The 27882-nt window shown below is 43.6% G+C and overlaps 1 pseudogene; it reads right to left on the reverse strand.

Annotated features, from left to right (window-relative positions):
* Positions 1 to 6394: 6394 nt before the first annotated feature.
* On the reverse strand, positions 6395 to 17930 carry LOC109548398 (protein Mdm4-like; annotated as a pseudogene).
* Between the last annotated feature and the right edge of the window lie 9952 nt (positions 17931 to 27882).

The following is a 27882-nucleotide window of genomic DNA, read 5'->3' on the forward strand; positions in this document are numbered from 1 at the left end:
CTTCTCAGACTTTCCTTGTTTCTTGTGACCTTGACAGTTTTGAGGATTACTGGTCAGGTATTTTGAAGAATTTCCCTCAGTTGGGGTTTGGCTGATATTTCCAAATGGGATTTGGAGAGGGAGACCACGGAGGGGGAGTGCCATTCTCATCCCATCATGTCAAGGGTACATGGGATCAACGTGAGTTATTACTGGTGATGTTGATCTTGATCACTTGACTGAGGTAGTGTTTGCCATGTTTCTGCGCTTTAAGTTACTTTTTCTCTCCCTTTCTATACACTGTTCCTTGGAAGAAAGTTACTAAGCACAGTCTGTGCTGAAGGATGGTGGGGGAGGGGCAGGGATAAAGCTCCAAGTATCCATTTTATTTTATTTTATCTCATTTTTTTGAGTTGACGTTGGATCTTCGTTGCAGCGCGCGGGCTTTCTCTAGTTGTGGTGAGTGGGGACTGCTCTTTGTCGCGGTGCGCGGGCTTCTCGTTGCGGTGGCTTCTCTAGGCGCGCGGGCTTCAGTAGTTGTGGCACGTGCGAGCTCAGTAGTTGTGGTTCGCGGGCTCTAGCGCGCAGGCTCAGCAGTTGTGGCACACGGGCTTAGTTGCTCCGTGGCATGTGGGATCTTCCCGGACCAGGGCTTGAACCCGTGTCCCCTGCACTGGCAGGAGAATCCTCAACCACTGCGCCACCAGGGATGTCCCCAAGTATCCATTTTAAATTTAAATTTATTAAGATGAAATAGAAAATTAGCTCCTCAGTCACACCACCCATATTTCAAGTGGCTCATGGTGACCGTATTGGATAGTGCAGCACTGTGCATGACCGCATTTCAATATTTGAGGCAAGAGGCAGCTGGTGAGGAGATGAGGTGCTGAAGAGGGAGCTGATGGGCCTATGTTAGCAGGAAGGAGGAGTGATGAGAGATGAGGGTGACCTAAGCAGAAGTGTTGAAGAACAGGAGAAGGTCAACTCAAAAGTTAAGTTAGCTAGAAGAATTAACATAACATGGTGTATGTGTGTGTAGAAAGCGGAGAGGGTAGGAATGGTGAGATGTTCCAGAGAATATACACCCTAACCGCGTGTGCAAATTGAGCCCTGATTTTGGTTCAAAAGTTTGAACTCACAAATCTGAACTCATGTTTTAACTGTGCCATTTCTTAGCTGTGTGATGATCTTGGGCGAGTCACAAACTCTCTAAGCTTGTTTCCTTATCTGCAAAATGGGAGACGTCCTGAGGATCAAAGGATATGTGTGTTTCAATGGGCTTCATAGTCTGTACTGTAATTTACACATGGAATCATGTTGTGGGATGGTGTCGGTGGGACGTGAATATTAGCTGTTCTGTTGGAGAATTGAGATGTGTTGGTTCCTCTTTTGCCCCTCCCAACTGCTAGATCCATTCTCTGCCCCTCTCTGCCCTGTTCTGTGCCTCAGGAACTTATGCACTGCATCACCCAGTCTCCTTTGCCACCTGGCACGCAGCTGGGGTTGGCCAGTGGGAGACACCAGCAGGAGATCTGAGTGGTGGGAGAGAGAAGCCAGGGAATTTCTCCCCTGCTCTTTCTGTGCTCTTTCTCTGCTTTGGCATTCCTGTGTCTGATAGTATCTGCAACCCTCAGAATTACCTCTTCTACTGGGAGGCCCCTCCTCCATGGCTCCAACTCCCACCAGGCTTAAGTAACACTATTTCCTTCCCTCGTCCCTTCAGCCCTAGGGTGGCAACAGCTTCCCACTCTTACTGGTTCCAGAGTGCCTTGCCATCTCAGTTTGTTCCCCGAACCCTGCCTCTACTTCAGGGTGTTGTTCCTTCAGTTGAGTTTTCTTAATTTAAATCATCTGGTATGAATTGTGTATCCTGCTTGGCCCCTGACTGTGGTGGAGAAACTGGTGAAGAAGAGAATGTCGAGAGTGACATATAGGGTCAACTGAAGGAGATGAGAGTAATGGAAGGACTGTGCAGATTGAACTGGGGATTAATCAGGCTCTGGACCAACACGTTGTCAGTGAAATCAGAGGAGAAAAGGCATTTTGGAGTAAAGTTGTATAGAGAAGCATGGAAGATGCCAGTGGTGTGGGTGAGTTAGAGAACAGAGAGAAAAGAGTTAAAGGCTAAATTGAGGTTTCCATGCCAAGTGCGCCAAGAAGTCAGCCAGACCACAAAAGCCAAAGACACGTGGCCCTCAGCCAAACAGGCGGTACTACCCACAATGACGAAGACATCAAGAGGCCATACTTGGTTTTGAAAAGAGTGTAAATATTGGATTCATACAAGTGTGGTCCTGGTTCCACTACTGACTGGCTGTGTATCCTTGGGATATTTAATTGACCTCTCTGTGCTTATTTTCTCATATGGAAAATGAGGTAGAGTTGCAAGACTTAGATAAATAAAAGTCATTCATTCATAGTCTACAAATATTTTTTGAGCCCCCATCACGTGCCAGGCACTATTCTAGGCCCAGCCAGTAAATGAGACAGATAAGGTCCCTGCTCTCGTGGAACATTCTAGTGAGAACTGACAATGAACAAGTAAATGTTCTTAAGTCGTGTTCCCTGGAAACAGACTGCAGTGCAGATGTGCACCCAGGAAGTTTATTATGGATGCTTCTAGGAACAACACTGGAAGGGGAGGGAGGGAAGAGAGACGGCAGAGACTGTCAGGGAGAAGTTGAGCCACCCCCGCAGAAGCTCTGGAACTGGGATAACACTTTGGAGTTGCCCTGAGGCAAGACAAGCATGTCAGCCCTTATACCCCTCCTTTGACCAATCATTAAATCCAGGCTGCCCCAGGGAAGAGGTGTGATCAAAGGCCAAGTGGTCACTTCCAAGGGCAATTCTTGGAGGGACACTCAGCTGAGAACACTCAGAAGCCATCACTCCCAAGGCCTGGAGGAATGAAAACTAGTCCAGAAAGGAGGATCCAAAGGGCGCAACACAGCCTCCATTACATAAATTAATAACTGAACATGATAATTTCCAGTAGCAATAACTGCTATGAAGACAACAAAGCTGGGTAATGTGATAGTTCAGGGAGTGGGAGACTTACATTAGATTAGATAGTTAGAGAAAGCTGTGGCTCATCTATAGCTGCTCAATAAGAATTGGTGTCATTGTTTTTCCCTTTGTTTTTTTTGGGAAATATGGATATCAACCCGTCGTGAGAAATACATGGTGCCACTTCTGAATGAGGCAGATTCCTAGGTGCTACGGAGGTTGCAGAAATGTAGAAGACATTCTCTCTGCCCCCTAGGAGCTTGCAGTGGAGTTGAGGAAGATAAGGGCTATAGAAAATTGGCAAACAGTACCAGGTGGTATAGCATTAGTGCCAGCAAATGGTACAAACCAGGTTAGGAGTGTCCAGATCCTTTAAGCCTGGGTGGAATTTCACAGGTGGAAAAGAGTCTGGAGGGCAGTTTTGGTCAAGAAGAATAACTGGAAGGGGGTGTGGCGTGGGAGGAATTGGGAGATTGGGATTGACACGTATACACTATTGATACTATGTATAAAATAGACAACAAATGAGAACCTACTGTATAGCACAGGGAACTCTACTTAATGCACTGTGGTGACCTAAATGGGAAGGAAATCCAAAAAAGAGGGGATATATGTACATGTCTAGAGGATTCATTTGGCTGTACTGTAGAAACTAACACAACATCGTAAAGCAACTATACTCCAATAAAAATTAATTAAAAAATAGAAGAATAACTGGAGCAAAACCCAGTGATCTGGGAATGGGCCTGGAATCTCTGAGTGTTTGATTTGTGGGTTGGGATCAGCAGAGGTAGGCTGTTGTCCTTTTCCTTGGCCTCTGACATTTTTCTAAAGCACTATCGTGTTTGGCCAAAGTTAGAATGTCACTAAGACAAATTTCTTAGACATATGAGATCTTGCAGTGCTTTGGTGGGTGGTGATTGTGTGGGGTGGGAATGACAGAATGGGACCAGGCGGTGCCAGGAGCTTCTTAATAAGGAGCGAAAGAAGCCTGAGAGTTTAAGTCCAGGCTACTATGAGAATGGTGGTCTGACCCATGGAGGTGGGACTTGCAGGCAAGTGGAGTGTGGGATCAGATTCCTCGAGAGAGGCTGGGAATGAGATGTAGTGTTGGAATAATATCTGTAGCGCTAATGTCTTAAAACCAGGAAGGAGGACAGGAGCCCCAAGAGAGAACTTATGAGAAAAGATTGGAGTGCTGGAAGGCTTTGAGAGGCACTTGGAAAATGGATCCTGTATTATGACAAGAGGGACAAACTTTGATCCTTGAAAATGTATGTTCTGAAGTGTTTTCAGAAGATCAGGTTGGCACCAAGGCTCATAGGCAACAAGAAGAAAGAGAAATGGCGGCAGTTTCAGAGACTTAGCTCTAGTACATTTTCTGTTTTCTCGGTTTGAAAGACTTTGTTGGCAGCATGGGTCTGTGCCTTCCAAGGGTTGGAACTTGAACGTTATGTCATTTTTGTTAACCTTTAACCAAGAAGGCAGTCAGGGAGGAGATAAATTATCTGTTCAAGGAGGAATAATGGTTGCATTCAAAGAGAGAATAGGAGATGACTGAGGCACTACTGCGAATGACCCTGCGACCCTTCGCTTCATGAGAGGATTGATGGAGAAAAGGTTCCCCCCACTTCTTCTTCGGGCACTAAGGGTGAAGTCCCAGGAGTACTGAGGAAGGGGTGACAGGACAACATGAAAAATTAAGCAGGATATGAATCAACTAAACAAGGAGGCATTTATCCAAGACTTCTAAAGCAACGAAAGAAAATGTATTAACCTCCTAATGAAAATATTGTTATCCAGTTCATCTTTGGAAACAACTCTTTTGGTAACTGCTGCATTCACCACCTTAGGAAGTTGCTTAGCAGGATCCAGGATCTTGGGATTTCGTCTGCGAAGCCTACCTGTTATTGGTCAAGAGGCAGTGACAAAGGATTTAGATTAAAAGGAATAGAATTTTGTTCCACAGTTTTGAAGTGTGGTTAGGACAATGGTTGAAGGTGCTCAGTCAGTGCGTGCTCTAATGGGGTGGACACTAAGAGTTAGTGGCTAGTTTAGACTCCTCAAAGATCACTAGAGACGGAGAATGGAGGCCAGACGACCGAGGAGAAATAGAATGGCAGATTAGTAAGTACTTTAAAAGCATAAAACTGAATAAGGTCAGTATTCTAGGTAACAGCACTGTAGCAACATCAGTTTCCTGGTTCTGATATCGTACTAGCATCGTATTAGATGTCACCATTGGAGGAAGCTGGGTGAAGGGTACATGGGACTCTATGTATTGTACTATTGTTACAACTTCCTGTGAGTCTATAATTATTTCAAATAAAATGTTGAAAAGAAGTCTTGCCTGGGTGGGATAAGGAGAACAGTTCTCATGAACTATAATGAATATTTGTGTGGTCCTTTCCAGTGTTTAACGCTTACACATATGTTTTCTCATTCACACCTCCCAACAACACTGTTAGGCGGCAGAGGTGTACTATTATCCCTATTTTATAGGTGAAGAAACTGAGGCTCAGAGAGATTACATAATTCACCTATGGTCACAGAGAGCAAATGGCAAAGCCAAGGCAAATTCGCCTCTTTGAATTCTGATCGCTATGATTCCTCGAGTCCAAACCCATCTGGCCTAGGTTAGGTCACAGAGACACAGACCCTGAAACAAGGGTTTAAGGACAGGAAGTTTATTTGGGAGGTGATCTGAAGCTCCGGTAGGGAGCAGGGAAGCATGGCAGGAAAGGGTACGTTAAGGAGCGTATCGCCTCCGTGGGCAACTGGGGCTCGATCCCACCGGGGAACTCAGGGAGTTATATCCAGCTGAGGGGCAAGGAAGCTGGTATATTTACCTCTCAGTCCATGAAGTGTCGAATGAGGGCTGCTTTCATGAGGTGCTTACGCCATGGCCCCTCTAGATGCCTCTATTCTCAGGCCAAGAGAAAACCTCAGGCAGGGAATCGCAGATACTGCTTGAAGTAGTACACTGTCAGCATATACTGGAGAGGTTAGTGCACAGGGGATGTGGGCAGGGCCCCCACATTATTCAGCATCCATACCATAAACCTGCTGCCGTGCAGACCATTTCCTCTCCTCTTGGAATATTCTCTCACCACACACACATCCAGATAGGTTGAAACAAGGGAGGCAGGGGGTGCCCTGATCTTGTTTGTTGGGCCCAGGAGTTAGCAGCTAAGAGCAGCAAGGTGCCTGCGTGTGCATGGGGACTAGATGTGTGCATATCTGGGTCTTTGCATATCTTGATCGTTATGCTCCACCAACTTATTCCAAAAGCAAGGCTGAGGAGAAGATATAAATGTTGGTGTCCACGGGGTCAGAGGTTAAGTCAAAAGTCAAAGGTTAGTTGGCATTTTCCATCATACCAATATAAGCCTGGCCCATCTATTGGGACTTACTTAAAAGGATCTAAAAAGGACCAAAAAGAGCAATGGGCTAAGGGACGGAGTTGCAGATTGTATTTTATTTAGTTTGGTGGATGCTACAGAGGAAGGTAATGGGATTCTAGAGAAATGAGCTAGTTAGACGATCATGTGATTGGAGGGGTAGCAGCAATCAGCGGAGGCCTTTCTCATGGTGACGCCACTCACTAAAGAGTTGATTGGCTCATTCCTGATTCATATGGCGTTTCTTCTCCAGGATACATGCTGATATGCTCTTCATCTCTCCAGGCTAATTTAATCATTATGTGTGCACTCTAGAAATTAGTGCCATTTCCCCTACTTGTGCCTGAAATAGACATTTCAGACATTTATAACTCTCAGTCATTTTAATCTAGTCGTTTGCCCAAGTATGTTCCCAATTAGAGCCATTTTGTTCTGTGTTTGATACCATGAAGTAGAACACGTTCTGATCTTTTAAAAAATCTTTTAAATAGCAAAGGTATAGTATGTTTCCCCCTATTATAATAATTCAAAAGCAGCTGATGGAAGCTTTCTCAACTGTTCACACAGCCATAAAAATTTGACCATTGAATTAAAATCAAATAAAAATACCCAGGGGATGTAATGCCTTGAAATATAGAGCATTTTTATCTGTAGAAGGCTTCCACAGCTTTAATTCATTATATCCTAACAGTTTTTTTTTCTTATTTAAAAAGATGCCATAAGGTTGTGATACCAAGTCATAAATAATAAAATAGTGTTCAGTTTTGGTTCATGTAACATCGCTTTGTTTCCCAATTTAGCATCAATTCCTTCTAAATCATAGCCATATACATGCATTAATACTAACACATTTCCTATGCCTACATGTAAACAAACATAAAACCGCTTTAACCTAGAAAATGCGCTTGGATTTATTCATATTTTGACTCCAAGCTTCTCTGTGCTCTTCAAACTTCGGGGTTTTGTTTTTTGTTTGTGTCTCTCCCATTTTCCCATCATAAACTGAAAACCACATCCATCCACTGACAGCTTGATGCTTTTCCATCAGGTCTGCCTCCTTTGCAAGGGGCTGGCGATTTAAGAGGGACTGTCTCAATGCTGGACTCACCAGGAGTCCATTTGTTTCTCAGGTTGAGGACCTAAGGTACAGGTCTGCCTCCCTTTACAAAATAAAATTTCTCTGCCGTCTGAGAATGGAGAGGAACTTAGCGCAAGTAATGCCTACTAGGTATAAGCACTGGGAGAGTTACACTCCTCTGCCAGTAGCGTATCAACGTAGAAACTTAGCTGTGGTGGTTTTTCAATGATTTACCACCCAATGGATGCACCTGAATTACTAAACACAAAGTGAATAAAGGATACTCAAATGCAGTGTGAAATGGCAGAGGCTACAGTATAGCTATGAACAAATAGTCAGCAGTGTCAACAGAGCCTGCCATGTAACTTAATTTTAAAAAGTGATTTGTGATGTGATATGACAGTTCTGACTTTGCCAAGAAAGGATGATTCAAAAGCAACCTGACCATCAACCGTTGGACTCAATTCATCAAAGAAAGGCCATTTGAACAGTCAAACAGTGCCAGAAGTAAGGTCTTTATCAGTGCCTGAAAATATAGCAGTGCCCTCCTAGGAAAGGTGGGTCTTTATCTCAGTGGGACCCAAGTTCTTGGAGAAAGGGATGGGTGAGACCAACTGTCTTCGGGGAAAGTAGAGACTTCACCCTAGGCCCCAGCTTTTGATTGGGGGTTTTCTACCTGAGAAGCTATGAGTTCCTGGCGAGCATAGCAGTTTGTCTTAATCCAGAGACAGAGGTCCTCTTAAGTTGCCAGCACTTTGCAAAGCCTCTTTATTCTGAATTCTTATAAATTCTTTTTTGAGGCCTACTTATAGGACAGTGCACAGTTCAGTGAATGTTTACCTATGTCCACACCTGTGTGACCTCCATCAGATCAAGATACAGAACATTTCCAGAACCCCAGAAACCTCACTCTTGCCCCACCCTCAGCCAGTGCCCCAGGGTAAGCACTGTTCTGACCTATAGCGCCATACAGTGGAATTGCTTGGACCATAGGGTATATGCACGTTTAGCTTTAATAGGTACTGCCAAAGCTTTTGCGAAAGTATCGAACCAATTTACAATCCTAACCAATCACTTTTTGTTTGCCCAGATTTTCTGCTGTTAGCACTGAAAATGCTGAACCACACTTCTCTTTCTAGTTGCTTGACCTAACCTGTGACAAGTTTTCATTACCCCCTGGGTTCTTAATGGTGTCCGAGCCAGTGTGGCTGTCATTTGTCATTTGCTTGTGGTGGCAGCAGCCAGCAGCATGAGCAATATGGCGGCACACTGTGATTTCACAGTTATTGTGGGTGTTACTGTGGATTTCATGGTCGCTCTCCACAAGACAAAACGAGGTCATCTCAGTAGATCTCAACAAATTGTGATCTGTGGTGCCACCTTATGAGCACCCAAAGCCTGAACTATTTCTTCCGTCTCCCAGGCAAGCAGATGCACAATTCTCAAAAGTCCCCCAAATGCTGTTTGGAAAACAGTGGATTTTAAAACCCAGAAGGAGTGGGAGAGGAACCCAGGGGCTTTGCCAATGGAGTGTCATGATTCAGGCCCCATTTGGAATCTAAGCCAGCTGATGGTGTCTCTTTACTTTTTGGGGTTTTTTTGTTTTTCAAAATTATAGTTAGGCTTAAAATTTTCCGTTTCAGCTTTTATTCAGTTAGTCTTGGAAAAATGTGTACTTTTAAAGATCTGGGGGCTTCCCTGGTGGCGCAGTGGTTAAGAATCCCCCTGCGAATGCAGGGGACACAGGTTCGAGCCCTGGTCTGGGAAGATCCCACATGCCGTGGAGCAACTAAGCCCGTGCGCCACAACTACTGAGCCTGCGCTCTAGAGCCTGGGAGCCACAACTACTGAGTCCACGTGCCACAACTACTGAAGCCCGCGCGCCTAGAGCCCGTGCTCCGCAACAAGAGAAGCCACCGCAATGAGAAGCCCGCGCACCTCAACGAAGAGTAGACCCCACTCGCCGCAACCAGAGGAAAGCCCGCGCACAGCAACGAAGACCCAACAGAGCCAAAAATAAAATAAATTAATTTAAAAAAAAAGATCTGGGCACAGCTGACAGAGAGTGTGTGACACAAATATTCTGTTTGGTTTTCACGTCATAGACTATTAGTGCCGTTTGTTCAGAACTTGGTTTTATTTTAAACGTTGCTCGGGGAAAAAAAAAGAGACAGCAAAACACCAAGTGTAAGTTTATCTGATCCGCTAGAAATGTTACATTTAATCGAATCCTTTTCTAGGGATTTAGAAATGAAATAAATATATAAATGCCTACCAGAAAACACCTCTGCATTTTCTTGCTGCCTACCCAGCTAAGACTGCATGCCCAATGACAGGAAATGTTATCTGAGGATTGCTTTATAAACATCCAGTGAAAGGGGAAGATGGAAAGGGGAAAACAGATGAAGCAAGACTGGCCAAATACAGATAGTTGTTGAAGCTGAGTGATGGGTACAGGGGTTCATCATACAATTCTCTCTACATTTGTGGGTTTGAATTTTTCATAAGGAAAAAAATTTAAACTATGTATCAACAATTATAAAAGCAGTCAAGTTAATAATATTGAAGGGGTATAGAGCTGTAGAAGAAGCAGAATTTTAAAACTAATTTAGGGAAATACGAACATGGACCGGCTATTTGCTGGTGTTAAGGAATTATAATCATGGTATCATGGCTATGTTTTTAAAAGTAATCCTTTTAGGAATATGTCCTGAAATTTTTGTGAATAAAGTGATATGATGTCTGGTTTTTCCTTCAAGATGATATAGGGAGAGGGCAGGAAATGGGCGAGATTGGCCATGGGTAAATGGTTATTGCTGGTTGACGGGGCTGTGTGGGTCCATATACTGCTTGAGCTACCTTTGTACACATTCAGAAATAAAGCAAAAAGTAATTTGTGCATATGAATTCAAAGAAAGCAGATCAGTACTGTGAAATTGCAGAGTTGTTTTTTTCTTCATCCTTAGTTTATAAAAAGCTTAACTTGAAATGCTTTAATGAAACCAGCTATTGTATAAAGCACCTCTGAAATTATTCTTTCATTTGGGGAATGCATTAAAACCAATAAAAATTAAAAATGCAAGTCCAAACAAAAAGGTAATTGTAGGGTTCAGATAAACATCACCCAGTGGGCTGACAAATTCCCATGGTTCCAAGGTTACAGTGCAAAGCTGCCTGGGGAGTAGGGCTTCTGGGCCTCTCTGGCATGGCCATTGAATCACCAGTTGACAGGCTGGGTAGGGCAGAGGTGAGACCCAGCTGCCAGATGGTGCTTCCCCAACCCTGCCTGTTCTAGAAATTCACAGACCATTGTATGAGGAATGACCTTCTTTTCTGAACCTGTATCAGAAGCTACAGTCTGGCAAAAGCACTGGCCCATATGGAAACTATGGGAATGAACAACGGTGCAGTAGTGCAGTGGTTAGGGACACTGGCTCAAAAGCCAGACTCCCTAGGTTTAAATCCAGAGCTGTGTGACTTTGGGTAAGTTATTTAACCTCTCTGTGCATCAGCTTCCTCATCTTTAAAACAGGAGTGATTATAACGGTGCTCCATCCCATGGGGTTATTGTGAGGCATAACCAAGGTCAAGCTCTTAGGACAGTGCCTGTTATGTGGGAAGTGCTTCACAAATGATAGGCATCATTATCATTATTTGTAAGTGGATCTGTCCTAAAACATCCTTGAATTGTGATCTCTTTTCCCATAGAACAGCAGGCAAGTGCTCAAACAACTAACAGCCATGCCTCCCGTTCTTTTTACCCACATACCCCCAGCCAGAGAGGAAGGACTGCATACTGCAAGGAACTCTGGGAGTATAGTCTGAAGGAGTCCTCTTCCAAGTACAAATCTCTTTAAAGTTTAATGTTTTCACTTAAAATCCCCACAGATTTTTGCATCCTGCACCATAATATAGCAGAATTGAGAGTCAGGAGAGATGCTTCGTGTTCAGCCCATCGCTTTCCTGGTCCTCTTGATATGCCTGTCAGTTCGAGAAGCTGAGACATTTAGAGCCATTTGATTTAGTTAATTTCCCAGATCCTCCTCCCAGACACCTGGTGTACTTTCTATCAGCTTCTCCTTAGTACCACCTTCCATCCTCCGTAGGGCACTGCCTAGCGTTTTACCTGATGGCCTTTTATGGTCAGGGTACTGGGTTGCATCTCCTCCTGTCCTGGTTTTCACTGCCTCCTCTGTGACTGTTGACTCAGTCCTTTTTGAAACTCACTGAGTTGGTTTCTGGGACATCACTGGCTTCGGGATCTTCTTCTACTGCTCTGGCCACTCCTTCTCCATCTCTTTTGCAGGGCTGTCTTTTTCTATTCATCCCCCAAGTGTCATGCTCTGAGTTACAGGCCTTGGCTCAGAAATAGACATGTAACCCCCAATGTACCAATCATAGTCTTCGCTGAGACTTTTCCACTGGAACCATCAGAAGAACCAAACCAAAACAAAACAAAAGCAAACTTCTGCTGAATTGTTGAATGAATATATGTGAATTGGGGACTTTGGGGTTGCCAGGGGCCATCAAGCCCAAGAAAGTCCAAGAGAGGAAAAAAGAAGACAGAAATCCAATACTGTCATTTAAACCTTTGGATCCAGCTGTGCTTGAAGCTGGAGAAACAACCCTGACCTTTTTGGCGTCCTCAGCCAATGAATTCCCTTACTTGGATTTTTGTTGTTGTTTTCTTGGTTTTTTGTTTTTGGGTTTTTTTTTTTTTTTTTGTCACATACAACTACCCATATGCTCATGACTCCCAAATCTACATCAGTGGCCAAGGCTTCTCTCCTGAGCAACAGACTCATAGAAATAACATGCAGTTAACCAACCCTCACACAGATGTCCCACAAGGACATCCGAAACATAACATGTTATTTGCTAAATATGGCAACCCTAATCACACTATAAATTTATATTTGTTAATGTTTTAAAATCTTCCACCAGAATGTAAACTCTATGAGGACAGGAACTTTGCTTGTTTATTCACTGTTGTGTCTCCAGCACCTAGAGGAACACACACACAGTAGATATTCAATAAATATTTGTTGAATGAATGAATGAGTCAGTAAATGAATGAAAGCTAGGAATTTTCCTTGACTCCTGTCATAATATCATCTACCACACTCAATCAGTTACTAAGTTCTATAGACTTTGACGCATGAATATCTCAAATCTCATATCTGATCCTGTCACTGTACCCTACTGCTTACTTCAAGCCCATGTTGCTTCTTGCCTAGAAAATGGGAAGTCTCCTAATTCCTATTCCTGGCTCCGGCCACCCTCTACATAATTACCAGGCTCTTTCTAAATTAGAAATCAACTGCTCTGGGCCTCTGCTTTAAATACATCAGTGATGCTGCAGAGTTTCTCTGGCTCAAATCTTGGCTCCTGCCTCCCTTTCCAGACTCATCTCCTGGCTCTTTCTTCATACAGCTAATGCCTAAGGAAGAGGGAATCACTTGGGCTCTCCCAAATTCGTTCTCACATTTCCTGCCCCTGCATCTTTGCACATGCTCTGGTCTCCTCCCATGCTCCCCTTTTCACCCTCTTGATTATCCTGCAAAATTCATGTCCTGTCCTTCAGAAAGCCTTCTCTGGTCTCTGTCTCCCCGTTCTGATTTAGAAGTCCCTCCTCTATGTTCACAAAGCTCTCTGTACACCCCTTTGTCTACCAAAGCACTTATGTGGCGCAGACTATTGTAGTGCTAACTAGTATCCATAGTTTTACTTTTTTCCTCTTGGGCTCACAGCTGGACTACGTTTCCCAGCACGCTTTGCAGTCACGGGTGGCCATGTGACTGAGTCCTGACCAATGGAATGTTGATGGAAGTGATGTGCACCAATTCTCATGAATGGGCCTGGCCCATTAAAACCTCTCACATTTGGTCCTCCTTCTCTTTCCCCTCAGCTGAGTAGAGAGGACTCAGAATGTTTGGGAAGGAGGAGCCCCAAGGTGGATGGAGCCACTGCACAGTTCTGCAACTTGGGCTACTTGGGGTCAAAACCGGGAAATAAAAGAGGAAAAACAACAACAAAAAGAAATTTAACATAGTACTGACTTCTTCAAGTTTTATTTCCCTCTCCAGTCTGCCTGCTATTATTTTATTTTCCAAGTCCTCAGTGAACTGTGGTCGTAGTTATTTTTGTCTCCTGTCTAGAGCTTTCAGTTGTAATCAGTGGGGCAGATAGGATGTAGAGGGCTTACCCATCTTGGCCAGCACCCCGCCCCCCTTCATCTTGTTTCTGTATCCAAATTTCTGTTTGAATACCTAGTTCATAGTTGGGACCTTAACAGTGGTTTGCTTGGTGGACTTTTAAATTATCCAGATTCATAAAATCAACTATGGCATGCTCCTAGCAGAACAGTATTTCTTATTCTGCACTTTATAATTTATACAAGTGTGAAAATGTTTGAAACCGTTCTCAGGAGAACTACAGATGTGATTAAGGATGGAAAGTAGATGCTCCAAAGAGAGGTTACACTATGTGGTATTGATGCTACTTAACTTTCCTGGTGGAAGAAGAATAAGTAGTGGTAATTTTACATATAGATCTTCAAATTAATAAAGGAAGGAAACTTGCAGATCACTCTTTTGTAAACTGTGGCTTGTTTCTTCTACCTTATGTATGTATTTTAAGCAGAGATAAGAGTTCTGTACTCATATGTATGTGCAAATGGAGAATCTAATTTGTAAATTTTTGATTCCTTAAAAAATAACATTTACAACTCTTTATTGTTGTTTATTATAAACAAATATATCACTCAGTTAACACATATTTGTTAAGACTTTCTACATGCAACGCTCAACGAGGGTTAAAAGAAGCATAAGAGTGAACTCCTGATTAAAAGAATAATGAGAAAGTCCCAGTGATGAGAACTTGACATTTTACAAAGCACTTTTATTCTTCTTATCTAATTTTTTCCCAGCGAGGTGGGTTTTAGTCCCATTTAAGAGAGTCTACAGAGGCTCAGAGAGCTTGAGGAATCTGTCCGTGATCACATAAGGGCAGAATTGAATCTTCTACCCAGGTCTTCTGGTTCCAGTTTCTGTTCCCTTGTCATTATATCTCAGTCTAGCTGGGGAATAAAATATACCATCCACAAACAGTTATCCAATGGTTCAAGGCAGGCTATGACACATGCCAGTGGAATGATCAAATATAGCAGGGAGCACACTTTCCTACCTCCCCTTCCTAACTCTTGTTAAGGAAGACAGCATTCTAGAAAGGATACCGTTAACCTGATTGGTTAACTTTGAGCACTAAACCCGTAGTTGCAAATGTTCTTACCAATCCCAGTGAGGTTATCTTATCCGGGATATAATAAATAAAGAGTGCCAAGAAAAGACTGAGAGAACACCTAAGCCCAAACTGTGAGAAATAGGCACCTTTAAGTCAAAGTGTGTATATAGCAGACTACAAATAGTATACAAGATGGTTCCATATTCACTTTCAATCCTTCCTCACCAAGGAACTATGGAAAGCTTTAGCCAATCGTTTTTTTCTTTGTAAGTAATTATGTGTATTTTAAAATTTTAGAAATCAAATTAAAGATGTGCCAGAAGAAAACTAGTCTAGGGTGAGAGTCAGGAAATGGACGATTGCCTGGATAGGGGCATAAGGGGCGATTTGGGGCGATGGAAATTTGCTTTAGCTTGTTTTCAGTTGTGGGTGCTCACATGTCTACAGTTCATAGGAAAGCAACCCTTAAGATCTGTGTATTTTATTTCTTATTAACTACACTTCAATTTTTTAAATGTGGAAAAGAGTGTACAGTTTCTCAAAATTCTTTTAAGGGTATGTTAGCAAGAAGTTTAATAACCATTGTTCTAGGCATATGTGGAATAAATCTCTCTTCTTTCAAGATTCTTACTCTTTCTTTAGGTGTCTCAGAACCATGTAGCTTGACTGTAAGATAAAGTCGTCAGTAGCATGTCACATTATTTATGTTTTTTGATTATTACCTTTAGTGTTTTTCTCATAGCCACCTTGGATTTTTATGCCTAAGGACATTCTCCTGCAGAATAGAAGTGTGGGGAGTAAAATTAACTAGGGAAAAGGTTAACCTTCATTGTATATATGTACCACATCTTCTTTATCCATTCATCCGATGATGGACATTTAGGTTGCTTCCATGTCCTGGCTATTGTAAATAGAGCTGCAATGAACATTTTGGTACATGACTCTTTGTGAATTATGGTTTTCTCAGGGTATATGTCCAGTAGTGTAGTGAGGTGGATAGACCTAGAGTCTGTCATACAGAGTGAAGTAAGTCAGAAAGAGAAAAACAAATACCATATGCTAACACATATATATGGAATCTAAGAAAAAAAGAAAGGTCATGAAGAACCTAGGGGTAAGACGGGAATAAAGACACAGACCTGCTAGAGAATGGAGTTGAGGATATGGGAAAGGGGAAGGGTAAGCTGTGACAAAGTGAGAGAGTGGCATGGACATATATACACTACCAAACGTAAAATAGATAGCTAGTGGGAAGCAGCCGCATAGCACAGGGAGATCAGCTAGATGGTTTGTGACCGCCTGGAGGGGTGGGATAGGGAGGGTGGGAGGGTGGGAGGGAGGGAGACGCAAGAGGAAAGAGATATGGGGACATATGTATATGTATAACTAATTCACTTTGTTATAAAGCAGAAACTAACACACCATTGTAAAGCAATTATACTCCGATAAAGATGTTAAAAAAAAAAAGGTTAATCTTCAGAGAGTTTGGTCAATGAATGTATTTTCCCGTTTATCTTTGTAATTGCTCCCCCCCAGAACCTTTTTTTGAAGAACAACGTAGTAATTAAAGTAACTTTTCATGTAAATGGAGTCCACAGATTGATCATCTAGTTTTAAAGAATTGCTCTTGAATTCCGTATGAATTTAGAAAAGCAAATGCATGAATTGCATGAACCAATGAACGATGGATGATGCCCCACGTCGCACGGAGTGGAGATGCTCAGTACCGATGATTTTATCCTGACCTGGCCCTGATAATCATTTCTCTGCAACCCACCAATTCAGCTTGGCCATAAAATCTTAATAACCGGCGGAATCTTCTTGCAAAGAGGGCATGACGCCCCAGGCTTCTTTAACCTTCTGGTGCTGTGACAAGTGACAAGGTGGCCTGTGCTTCCATGAATAATATTCCCATCTCATGGGTGCTTCTCACCCGTGCTACACGGCTTCAAGAGATTGCTCTCTGCTACGAAGGGCCGCCTGATTGTTCTCCTGTGCTTGAGATGGTCTGTGAGCTTTCAGACCTGTGAGCCAAATCCGAGAATTCCTCTGAGCTACAGAGATCAAAAAGTCTTGTGTTGGGCTTCCCTGGTGGCGCAGTGGTTGAGAGTCTGCCTGCCGATGCAGGGGACACGGGTTCGTGCCCCGGTCTGGGAAGATCCCACATGCCGCGGAGCGGCTGGGCCCGTGAGCCATGGCCGCTGAGCCTGCGCGTCCGGAGCCTGTGCTCCGCAACGGGAGAGGCCACAGCAGTGAGAGGCCCGCGTACCACAAAAAAAGGAAAAAAAAAAAGTCTTGTGTTGTTCTTCCCTTTTTACAAGATCTTAGGCCGAAATGGTTCTTTGGCAATAAGGGACATCAGTTCCTTCATTTTCCTTCTTTTCAGGTGGGGCAGTGATGACAGGAATGAAGAGCTAATGGGTTCGCTTGGCACAGTTCGAATACTGATCTTTCCTCAGGGCCCAGCATGGAAACACCTCTCGTTTGAAGAGTTTGATTTCTTGCACTCAGTAACACTACCACGCATCCTCAGAAGCAACTTCTCCATCAGTGTCAGTACATAGGATGTAGCGTCCCCACGGTCATTTTTTTCTATTTCCATTACCTTTTGTCACTTCCGTTCCTTTTTTTTTTTTTTTTTTTACTTGTTTGATCTGTATTAGCGGCTTCCACTTTTATTCCAGCATTTAACTGCTGTAATGCTGACTCATTCAAAATCCACATGTCCTCCTGAGTGCCTAAAACAATGTAGGACATATCTCCCTCTCTAGGATTTCTGCATGTATGTGGTAAGGTCGGCAGCATAGGGATACCAACCTCTTCGGTTCTTTTCCTGGTGTTGGAACTTTCCTCTGCATGTTGCTTCAGTTGGTCTTGGCTTGGAATATCCACGCTGTAGCCCTGGAGTGGCGGTGACAGGATCCCTTCTTAGCTTGTCAGAGAAAGGACTTGGATGTTTCACAGAGAAGTGCTGATGTCCAAGTAGTTCTCGCGAAAGATCTCCACCACAGGATCCCTTTGCCAGTATGTGCTGAGCTGTATATTCCCTGACCACTGGCACAGTGCACGTGTCACCTTTGGACCTGCCACCTGCAAAATCCTCAGAAGTGGCAGCTTTATTGTACCTGTTGTACACAACAATCAGTCTGATCGATTTGGTCTGGGGAGAACCTGCAAGCACCATCAGATGTTCAACCCCGGATGGAGGTGGAAAATGCTGTCATTTTGGCACTGCGGAAATTGCAGTCCGTTGACCCGAATGTCCAGCTACTCCGTGGGTTGCTTGCTGTACCTCCACTGCATCTGGAGGGCGTCGGTAACGGGTCCAAAGGCTTCAGCAGTATTTCCAAACAGTGAGCAGCTGAGGAGTTTTAAGAGACACTTTCTTCCCTGAGACAGTCTCTGTGCTCTTCTGTTCTGGGTTGAATAGCATCCCCCCCAAATTCATGTCCACCTGGAACCTCAGAATGTGACCTTATTTGGAAATAGGGTCTTTGCAGATGTAATTAAAGATGGATCCATCCATACTGGACCAGGGTGGGCCCTGAGGCAATGAGTGGTGTCCTTTCAAGGAGAGGAGAGGACACAGAGAGACACAGAGTGGAAGGCCATGTGATGATGGAGGCAGAGATGGGGTGATGTGTCAGTAAGCCAAGGAACATGGAGGACTGCTGGCGACCACCAAGTAGCCAGAAAGAGGCAAAGAAGGATCCTTCCCTAGAGCCTCCAAAGGGAGCATGACCCTGCCGACATGTGAGCTTGGACTTCTGGTCTCCAGAACTGTGAAAGAACACATTTCTGTTATTTAAAGCCACCCGGTTTGTAGTACTTTGTTGCAGCAGCCACGGAAAACAAATATCTTTTCTTTCACTGTCCACACTCTGTATCATTTGCAAATTCTTCTCTAAGTCCCACAGCAGCAAGAAGAATCTTAGTGTTGTGGTTCAGTGTGGTGATTCCGAAGCCAGATTATTTGGGTTTGAATCTTGACACTACCATTCATTACATATGTGACCTTGAAACTTACCCCACTGCTCTGTGCCTCAGTTTTTCTGACCTGTAAAATGGGAGTTAAATGAATGAATAATGTTAAAGGCTTAGAATAGTGCCTGGCACATAGGAAACGCTATCATGTGTTTGTTATACGAGAAGAAAAAAGTCTGTTGGACTGAAATGGCCACATGGAAATGGGAATGCTTCCATAGAAGAAGAGCTAGGACATGAGCTTGAACTTCAGAAATTAGGTAAGGTTGGTCAGAGGCCACCCAGTTGGGAGAAACAGTGTGAGCAAAGGCTTCCTGGAAGTGTGAGGCAAGGGGGCAGCAAGACTCGATTAGAGCAGGATTTCTCACTCTTTTCTCCATGGTGGTCAGTGGCGAATCTTAGAGTATTTGCATACACGTGGGGTCAGTGAGGCTGCTTGCAGCTGGACCCTGGAGGTCACTGACCAAGCTCCTGAGAGCTAAGGGGAGACAGTACCTTGGCACATCTGAAACCCATTCCCAGCACCTGTGGGAAGCTCAGGGCTCGAGCAGCACTTCCCAAACTCGAGTGTGCATTAAGACGCAGATTTTGACTCAGCTGGTGTTGGATGGGGCCTGAGAGTCTGCATTTCTAACAAGCAGGGGATGCAGAGGCTTCTGGTCTAAGAACCACGGGTACTCCAGAGGTGGTCCATGTACCAGCAGCATCAGCAAACCCTGGGAGCTGGTTAGAAATGCTGACTTTCTGGTCCAGTCACCCCACCCCAAGCCTACTGAATCAGAATCTGCATTTTAATCAGGTCCTTAGCTGATTCATTTGCACATTAGCATTTGAGAAGCGCCAAATTAGAGGACTGGGCTTGGCGGTAGCCCAGCTTGCTAGAGGGGAGGACCTCGCCACCTCGGTTCTCAGACCCAGCCACACAGTAGATCCTTGTGGGCGGCTTTGAAAAGTCCTGAGGTCCAGATCAGAGTGACTTAGTTAAATCGAAATCTCTGTGAGTGGGGCCCCGGGGAATGAGTATTATTTTTCAGACTTCTTGCGTGATTTTAATGTGCGCTCAGGGTTCAAGAACCACCAGGCGAGGGAAAAACCCCTAAGCGGGGCTGGAAAGAGAGACTGAGGCCATGCAGAGTTCTTGCCGGGGTTCAAAGTCCTTTCCCAGCAGAGCACAGCAGTTTGAAGGCGTGGATTCTGGAGCAACGAGGGCCTGCCTGGGTTCAAATCCTGCTTTGTGCCACTTGCCAGCTGTGTGATGGGCAAGGTACTTAACCTCTCTTTGCCTCTGTTTCTTTACAACGGGGATGATAATAATAGTAGCTGTGCCACAAGGTATTTGTGAGGATTAAGTGAGTTAGGATGTAAAGTGCTCATTACACTGGTTGGCACACAGTCAGTGCTGTGGAAGTGTTTGTTTATTTAAATACACATTTTATTCTTTCTGATGGGGAATTGTGGAAGGTTTCTCAGTTTCCTGTTTCCCTGCCCCATCCTTGGTGCTAGGTTCCTGGGCAGCAGTCACACCTCTAATTGGGCGCTCAATAAATGTTTGAGGAATGCATGACTGAATGGTTACAATGCCCCCTTGTGTATTCAGTGGGAAGAAATAACAAAACATACAGTTGTTTTTTAAGGAACCTCCATACTGTTCTCCATAGTGGCTGTAGCAATGTACATTCCCACCAACAGTGCAAGAGTGTTCCCTTTTCTCCACACCCTCTCCAGCATTTATTGTTTCTAGATTTTTTGATGATGGCCATTCTGACCGGTGTGAGGTGAGACCTCATTGTAGTTTTGATTTGCATTTCTCTAATGATTAGTGATGTTGAGCATCCTTTCATGTGTTTGTTGGCAATCTGTATATCTTCTTTGGAGAAATGTCTGTTTAGGTCTTCTGCCCATTTTTGGGATTGGGTTGTTTGTTTTTTTGATATTGAGCTGCATGAGCTGCTTGTAAATTTTGGAGATTAGTCCTTTGTCAGTTACTTCATTTGCAAATATTTTCTCCCATTCTGAGGGTTGTCTTTTGGTCTTGTTTATGGTTTCCTTTGCTGTGCAAAAGCTTTGAAGTTTCATTAGGTCCCATTTGTTTATTTTTATTTTTCTTTCCATTTCTCTAGGAGGTGGGTCAAAAAGGATCTTGCTGTGATTTGTCATAGAGTGTTCTGCCTATGTTTTCCTCTAAGAGTTTGATAGCTTCTGGCCTTACGTTTAGGTCTGTAATCCATTTTGAGCTTATTTTTGTGTATGGTGTTAGGGAGTGTTCTAATCTCATACTTTTACATGTACCTGTCCAGTTTTCCCAGCAATCCCACTACTGGGCATATACCCTGAGAAAACCATAATTCAAAAAGAGTCATGTACCAAAATGTTCATTGCAGCTCTATTTACAATAGCCAGGACATGGAAGCAACCTAAGTGTCGGTGATCGGATGAATGGATAAAGAAGATGTGGCACATATATACAACGGAATACTACTCAGCCATAAAAAGAAACGAAATTGAGTTATTTGTAGTGAGGTGGATGGACCTAGAGTCTGTCATACAGAGTGAAGTAAGTCAGGAAGAGAAAGACAAATACCGTATGCCAACACATATATATGGAATCTAAGAAAGAAAAAAAAAGGTCATGAAGAACCTAGGGGTAAAGACGGGAATAAAGACACAGACCTACTAGAGAATGGACTTGAGGATATGGGGAGGGGGAGGGTAAGCTGTGACAAAGTGAGAGAGTGGCATGGACATATATACACTACCAAACGTAAAATAGATAGCTAGTGGGAAGCAGCCGCATAGCACAGGGAGATCAGCTCGTGCTTTGTGACCACCTAGAGGGGTGGGATAGGGAGGGTGGGAGGGAGGGAGATGCAAGAGGGAAGAGATAAGGGAACATATGTATATGTATAACTGATTCACTTTGTTATAAAGCAGAAACTAACACACCATTGTAAAGCAATTATACTCCAATAAAGATGTTAAGAAAAAAACAAAACATACAGTTGGTTCTCCATACTAGTACGGACAGTGTGACCAACTGTACCGGTTTGCCCAGGAAAGAGAGGATTCCCTGGGCATGGGACTTATGGTCGTAAAACTGGTGAAGTCTGGGGAAAACTGGGACAAGTTGGTCACCCTCAGTATGGGTACCACCCAGATGTCCATTTCCTCAAAATACTGTTTGCAGGTAAGCATAAGGAGAGACTCCCAAGGCTAACTCATTTATGTGCACGCAACCAAGGCAATGGCAGTTCGCTTCCTGGCCATTGTGTGTGTGTGTGCTCGCGTGCGTGCGTGTGTGTGCATGAACGTACCCACGTACACACATGTACACCAATAATAACAGTAGCCAGAATATAATCACAGTGTGACACATGCTGTGTGCTGCGGCGAGCAGTTCACATGCTTAACAGGGAGCATCAGTTGGCCTAGTTCAAATCCCAGTTATGCCACTTAATGGTTTTGTGGTGATGGGCATGATTCTTAGCCTCTCTGTGCCTCAGTTTCTCCATCTGCAAAATAGAGATAATACTATTACTCACCTTTCAGAGTTGTTAGAGTAGATGTGTTCATCCGTGTGAAGCATTTAGCAGAGCGCTGGGCTCTTCCTAAATTTGATCGATGTTAGAGATTATTACTATTGCTATCATTAAGAGTACCAGGCAACCTGCATCCCTCCTCTGCTTCTCTCCCTTTCTCACCTCCCCATTTCTTCCCTTTGCTGTGAGCCCACTGCATCCTGCCTTCTGTTTCCTCCCCCTGCTCTCTCCCTCCCCCCCAGAGGGGCCATCAACACTTTTACCCTGCTTGGATGAACAGAGCCCCCAGTCCATGCTCAGACACACAAACTGGACACAGCCTTATGTTGTATGCCACTACAGCATTATGAATCTGTGTTAAGCCTCATTAAATGAATATAGAAAACCAGTACACCTATTTTTCTCCTTTGGTTGGCAGATCAGTTAAGAAATCGATGGCAGTGGACGTGAACTTCAGCAGACATGTGGTGAGTTCTGTCCCTACAACCTTAAAGACGAGATGGAGAATCATAAGCCAATCACTATTAAAATTAAGTTATTAATGTGTAAAGAACGAGCAAGAGTGCTAGGTAATGTAGGTTTCTGGTAGAGCAGTAAGACGTTTCTCAGTCTTATCCCGTTCACTGTTTCTCACCCATAATTTGGATGAAAGTATAGAAGATACACATCAGATATGCAGAAGATTAGAAAAATAACAAATACTTTTAATGGAGTGTAGGGATATGAAAATATCAGGACCCTTGAAGCAATGGGTGAGATATAACCAGATGAAATTAACATGGATAAATGTAAATCTTGTGTGAGGGTCCAAAGAAAACCCCACTTGGACGTATATAAATTAATACATATTATTACATTATATATCATGTAATTAAAACATTAATTTTGTTATTGTATTATAGTTATTATATTACTGTAATGTTAATATATATAATTATATAATGAATTATATAACGGCATATATTACTATATATATATAGCTTATGATATTGCATATCCTTTGGACCCAGAAGTTCTACTTCTAGGAATTTATCCTAAAGAAAAATTATATGTGTGTGGGGGTGGAGGGAATGGTAAAGAGAAAGCCTAGAAATAAAGTCAGTGCAGAACTAATAATAATATTAAAAAATTGGACAGTAGCCTAAATACATGTTAGTGGGGATTGGTAACTAAATTATTGTAAATGTAAACAAAAGAAAATGAGGCAGTTCTTAAAAATTGTGCTTTACCAACAGTATTTCTCCAACTGCAATCCGAAAACCTTATGCATTAGAGTTTTCTGGGATACTGGTTAAACATACAGGTTCCTAGGCCCTCCCCAGAGTACTAAATGAGTGTCTTTGGGGGAGGATCCAGGGAAATACTTTATTAACAAGTGCCCTCAGATAATTCCAGTACACACTTAGAGTCTGAGAATTACTGTAGAAAAGAACATTTAATGGAATAGGAAAGTGTTCCTGATATAAGTGACAAAACAAGTTCCAAAACAGGGTGATCCCTTTTATGTAAAAATACTTATTTGTATAGAAGAAATTATGGAAGGATAAAAGCCAAAATGATAACCATGATTAATTTAATGTTATATGGCATTAATAGAAAGACGGTGTGCTGATGGAGAGTTCCACTTTATTCTGCACTTGTCGTATAATACCTGGAATGTTCCATTTGAGGAGGTAAAATCTATTTAGATTAAAATCGTATTGGATGTAAGGACAACAGAGAGGAGGAGTCAAAGATGGATCCAAAGTTTGGAAGAATGGTCATGCATCAATGGAGCAAGGGCGTCACAAAGAGAAGCTGGTTTAGGGAGGAAAGATGAGTTGATTTTGAACATGGCAGGTTTGAGGTACTGGTGGCACATCCATCAGGAAACAGTCAAAAGACAGTTGGAATTCTGGGTCTAGAATTCAAGAAATTGAGTGGGGCTAGAGATGTAGATTGAAAGACAATAAAAGTTGTAGGAGTGGATTAATCAAGGAGGAAGATTAAATAGAGATAGAAGTGGCTAGAGATCAGCTCCCTAGAAGATGCCTTTGATTAGTGGAAAGGAAAGGAAGAAAAGCCAGTAAAGGAATAAAAGAGAACATGGTCTGAAAGGTAAAGGGTGAACCAGTAAGATCCAATGTCACCAACCATCCCTCAGAGGAAAGAGTTTCAGGGAGGAGGAGAAGGTCAAAGAGGATGAAGACAAAGAGTTGGCCACTGGACTGGACAACTGGATAGTGAGGACCTTCTGCAGAGTTGTTTTGGAGAGTGGTGGCATCTGTAGCCAGGTGGCAAGGAGTTAAGGAACAATCAAGTGGTAAGGAAGGCCCGAGAGCTGGTGCAGTCATTGCTGTGTTTTTAGGGCATGTAGTAGCCTCTCCCATTGTGGAGAAATGATCTCATGGTTTTCATGCTCCTTTCAAGATGAAGCTGGGACCATTTCCCCCAGCATTCTTTCTCCCAGAAAAACTGAACTGGAATTTGGGTTGTTTGTCCTTTCATGGAACTTTCAGTCACTGGGTGCAGTATAATTTTTTTGAGAGGTAATTTGTATTTCCCCTCCCTGCATTTTTCCATTTCTTTCCCCACTCTTCTTGCTTGTCCTGGTGAAGGTTTGCGGCTGGACAAAGGGTAGAAGTTACTTACATTTTCCTTCCTGGCATTTGTTTCAAAAAACCTGGGTCCCTCCAGGTAATTGTAATGGCGTCCTAGAGTATGAGACAAGAGAGAGCATATTTTTGAGGAGAACAAGAAGGATTTCCCTAAGACTGGAAAGAAATTCCTCTGACTTGGAACAGGAAAGGTGTCTGAAAGCCTGGCGAGCCACAGATCCCTATAGTCTTCATCCTGACAGTACCAGGAGAGCAGGCCAATTTTAGACAATAGAGCTGAGGGAGGGAGGACCAAGGCCTAGGCTCCCAGCCAACCAGGGATTCCCCAGCCCCCAGCACAGACAAGAACCTGCAGTCTGGGAAGCTGAAGGGGCCCTGTGGGCTGGGTCTTTGACATCTTGATGATACCTCTGTACCTCCTTGAGATTCAGAAGGTCACCCTGATATCTTAGCACTTTCTGAGACCCAGAACCTTGACACCCCGGAAGAGTGGGGGAAGAGCCCTCAAGAATGTTTGGGATTGAATTTCCTGCTTGGCAGGACAGGGCTGGTCTCTTTATTAGAAAGTAAAGACATACAGTGTTTCTTGCTCACCTAAGTTTGTGCGTGGAGATCTGTGTCTGCTACACAGGAAGAAATCAGGCTAGCGTCCTCGAGCAAGGTGAGTGCTTTCTTCACCCGGGAAGAAAACCAAGGTGGTGGAATGGGGATCTCTAGATGATGTGACAACTGGTGTACAGGTGGTCATCAGTTTGGTAGGATGTGTGAAGGAGGGTAGAAAACAGTGACCCCATTGTCAGAGGAAATGGATCCTCGTCCATCTCTGCTGCTTGAGCATCCTACAACTTTGGCCATATTTCACCTCCCTGGGCCTCAGTTTCCTCACGTGCAAAACGAAAGCATTAGATTAAGTGAATGCTAAGGCTCCTCGCACATTCTGAGAGCCCGTTTGGCTTCGTTCTCTTCTTTCTCAGGGTAAACTTCCTTATCTCTAAGGAATGAGGTGGATTACACAGTCCTATAGCCGCTGAGCTACAGTCACCTTAGCCTAGCACTCGTGAGGAAAGCAGCAAACTGGGACAGCTTGCATTACTGAGGAGGCTGCAAGTGTGTATTCTAATCTGCACAGCTCTGGGATTTCAGATGCGGTGTATGAGCCCCTCCACATTTAATTGAAGGGGGCAGAGGGTCATGAAACTACCAAGTTTGCTTTTTAAGGTTGGGCCATCCAGTGAAGATGGGTTTGCATACTAGTCTCAGAAGGCTAATTTATCACTCTGGACAGCAATTTCTCATTAACACAATGTCAATACTGCTGGGGATTGGCTGGACCACCTTTGGAAGCGGTTAAATTACCTCTTAATCAGTGTATGGAAGAACAGTGCTTCTGCTCCATCGTGGCATAGCAGCCTTGCTAATTTGACATCTTATAAAAGCCAAGGCAGTTCTACCTATACTGGTGTGATATGACCAGGATTATTTCCAGAGAGGCAGAAGACAGGAAAGGAGGGTTTCTGTGGCTGTTATCCAAACTGGCATAATTGATGCGGGTGCAGTGGGTTATAGCTAATGGTCTGTGTTTAATTATGGAGGCAGTGACACAAGGACTGGAGGATGATAAGGCACTAACCAGATGATGTACCACTATTTCAGTAGGAGCTCGCTGAATAGGGTCAGTAGAGTGGTAAGGTGGTCTAAATTCCGTGTTTCTCCTGGGATTTGGGCTTGGTCCCCGAGAGGCACAGGGCTGTATTCATAAGATGTGTCCAAATTCACACTGAAGAGCTCTCCTAGGAGAACAGCCAGTCGCACAGGCCCCCGATGAAAGTGCTTTGAAATCCACTGCTCTAGGAATTCATTCATTCATTTAAACCAGGATCATTTGCATTGATAAATTGATATATATCTAAACCTCATCAGCCACAGTGGAAAGATAGGGCTTTTCATCTCTCGTTCCTCAGAGCAATAAAACAACGAACAATTCTTTATCCACTAGCCTGAAAAATAATGACAATACCTGTTGTCAAACTGCATATTATCCACCGTATCCATTATCAACTTTTAGCAGTAGAGCCTTCAGGTTTTAGCTGGACACATGGCTTCCCAGCCAGAGTATATTTCTCAGCCTCTGTGGCAGCAGTGTGAGACCGTGTAACTTAGTTTTAACCAATAAGAAAGGAACAGAAGTGATGTTCCTCCACTTATTCTTTTCTCCTTCTTGTGGGTAAGAATGAGTTTGTGTCGGGTGGTGGTTTACTTTCAATCTAAAAGATAAGAAAGGACTTCCCCGGTGGTACAGTGGTTAAGAATCCGCCTGCCAGTGCAGGGGACATGGGTTTGAGCCCTGGTCCGGGAAGATCCCACATGCCGCGGAGCAAATAAACCTGTGCGCCACAATTACTGAGCGTGACCTCTAGAGCCTGCACGCCGCAACTACTGAGCCCACGTGCCACAACTACTGAAGCCCGCATACCTGGAGCCTGTGCTCCGCAGCGAGAGAAGCCACCGCAAAGAGAAGCCCCTGCGCTGCAATGAAGAGTAGCCCCCGCTCGCCACAGCTAGAGAAAGCCCACGCGCAGCAACGAAGACCCAATGCAGCCAAAAATAAATAAAACTAAATAAGTTTATAAAATAAATAAAAGATAAGAAAGATACCTGTTGGGATAATGGAACAGTAACAGAGAAGGAACCTGGGTCCCTAGATGACCTTGGGAAGGAAAGTCATCCTACCTCCATCAACTGCCTACGAGCTTGGACTTTTATAGAGAACTGGATCTTCTATCTTATTTAAGCAGCTGCTATTTTGGTCTCTGTTACAATAAATACAGTGATTTACATGGGTAAAGGACCTTGCAGTTTGCAAAGCACTTTTATATGTTTTATCTCTTAGCTTCACAAGACAAGCAGGTGGAGTAGACAGATGGGGGAAGTGGTCAGAGCATCTACCTGACAAGGAGGGAAACAGGCTCAGAGAGGCTGTAACTTTTGTCCTCAGTTACATACCTATGCAGACATGGAGCCGCATCTTGAACCCAGGTATTCTGACTCCTTCTCCAGTG

The sequence above is a fragment of the Tursiops truncatus genome, chromosome X (assembly GCF_011762595.2).
Source record: "Tursiops truncatus isolate mTurTru1 chromosome X, mTurTru1.mat.Y, whole genome shotgun sequence".
In the NCBI taxonomy this organism is placed as follows: domain Eukaryota; kingdom Metazoa; phylum Chordata; class Mammalia; order Artiodactyla; family Delphinidae; genus Tursiops; species Tursiops truncatus.